The sequence below is a fragment of the Neovison vison genome, chromosome 4, assembly GCF_020171115.1.
Source record: "Neovison vison isolate M4711 chromosome 4, ASM_NN_V1, whole genome shotgun sequence".
Taxonomy (NCBI): domain Eukaryota; kingdom Metazoa; phylum Chordata; class Mammalia; order Carnivora; family Mustelidae; genus Neogale; species Neogale vison.
The window spans coordinates 79,885,701-79,887,895 of record NC_058094.1 but is presented as its reverse complement, the minus strand read 5'-3'; the positions used below and the strand labels follow the sequence as shown (position 1 = coordinate 79,887,895).

Genomic DNA, 2,195 nt, shown 5'->3' with positions numbered 1-2,195 from the left:
GATGTGAATATTCTCACCAAAATTCTAGCCAATAGGATTCAACAGTACATTAAAAGGATTATTCACCACGACCAAGTGGGATATATTCCAGGACTGCAAGGTTGGTTCAACATCCGCAAATCAATCAATGTGATACAACACATCAATAAAAGAAAGAACAAGAACCATATGATACTCTCAATAGATGCTGAAAAAGCATTTGAGAAAGTACAGCATCCCTTCCTGATCAAAACTCTTCAAAGCATAGGGATAGAGGAAACATACCTCAATATTGTCAAAGCCATCTATGAAAAATCCACCGCAAATATCATTTTCAATGGAGAAAAACTGAAAGCTTTTCTGCTAAGGTCAGAAACACGGCAGAAATGTGCATTATCACCACTGCTATTCAACATAGTACTAGAAGTCCTAGCCTCAGCAATCAGACAACAAAAGGAAATTAAAGGCATCCAAATAGGCACAGAAGAAGTCAAACTATCACTCTTCGCCGATCATATGATACTATATGTGGAAAACCCAAAAGACTCCACTATAAAATTGCTAGAACTTGTACAGGAATTCAGTAAAGTGTCAGGATATAAAATCAATGCACAGAAATCAGTTGCATTTCTCTACACCAACAACAAAACAGAAGAAAGAGAAATTAAGGAGTCCATCCCATTTACAATTGCACCCAAAACTATAAGATACCTAGGAATAAACCTAGCCAAAGAGGCTAAGAATCTATACACATAAAACTATAAAGTACTCATGAAAGAAATTGAGGAAGACACAAAGAAATGGAAGATGTTCCATGCTCTTGGATTGGAAGAAGAAATATTGTGAAAATGTCTATGCTACCTAAAGCAATCTACACATTTAATGCAATTCCTATCAAAATACCATCCATTTTTTTCAAATGAATGGAACAAATAATCCTAAAATTTATATGGAACCAGAAAAGACCTCGAATAGCCAAAGGAATATTGAAAAAGAAAGCCAAAGTTGGTGGCATCACAATTCCAGACTTCAAGCTCTATTACAAAGCTGTCATCATCAAGACAGCATGGTACTGGCACAAAAACAGACACATAGATCAATGGAACAGAATAGAGAGCCCAGAAATAGACCCTCAACTCTATGGTCAACTAATCTTCAACAAATCAGGAAAGAATGTCCAATGGAAAAAAGACAGCCTCTTCAATAAATGGTGTTGGGAAAATTGGACAGCCACACGCAGAAAAGTAAAATTGGACCATTTCCTTATACCACACACGAAAATAGACTCAAAATGGATGAAGGACCACACAAAAATAGTATAATAAAAATTCCTGTGTACCCATCAAAAAAAATAAAAAAAGATGAATGAATAAGCAAAATGTGGCATATCCATAAAATGGAATATTATTCAGCAAGAAAAGGATGAACTACTGATGCATGCTACAGTGTGGATGTACCAAGTGAAAAAAATGAGATGCAAAAGATCACATCCTTATGATACAATTTATGTGAAATTTTTCAGAATGGGCAAGTCTACAGAGACAGGAGACAGATTGGTAGTTGTTTTAGGATGGGAAGGGGAGAAAAGAATGGGTAGTGGCTTCTCATGGGCATGGTTTCCCTTTGTGATGATGGGACTGTCCTATAATTAGACTGTGGTGATGGTTGTATAACTGTGACAGTATACCAAAAACTATTACACACCGAGAATCAGTAAATATTATGATATGTAAATTACCTCAATAAAGTTGTTTTTTTCATTCCCACCACAGCTTCATGCCCGGTCACCTGGCTCTTTTACACATACTCAGTCTTACACTTTTCCAATGAGTATTTATTATTAGTTAGGCCATGATTCAGAACCCCGGGGCGGGGATCACCATGCACCCAGGTGCCCCTTCACCACCCTGGGAGAAGGACGGAGGACAGAGGAGAGGTGGGAGGGGCCAGTTCAGATCTTCCCAGGCCTTCTGCCTGGCGGTTGTCCCAGGCCGACACCCAGGATATGGGGCAGAGGGACTTGTACGCACACCAGTACCATTCACACACAGAGACATTGCCCCCCTTAGCAGTCATTGCCTTCTCACAGCGGTGGAAGTCCAGGTAGTTCTGCCTGCAGTTCCTGGTCTGGTTTTGGTTGCGAGGGGCTGTCATAAGGAGCAGTCTGGTAGTTCTTGATTTTGGTCTTGAGGTCTTCTGCCATGGTGCTGACTCTA

The 2,195-nt window shown here is 39.6% G+C and overlaps 1 pseudogene; it reads right to left on the bottom strand.

Annotated features, from left to right (window-relative positions):
• Positions 1 to 1,878: 1,878 nt before the first annotated feature.
• LOC122905352 lies at positions 1,879 to 2,195 on the bottom strand (annotated as a pseudogene).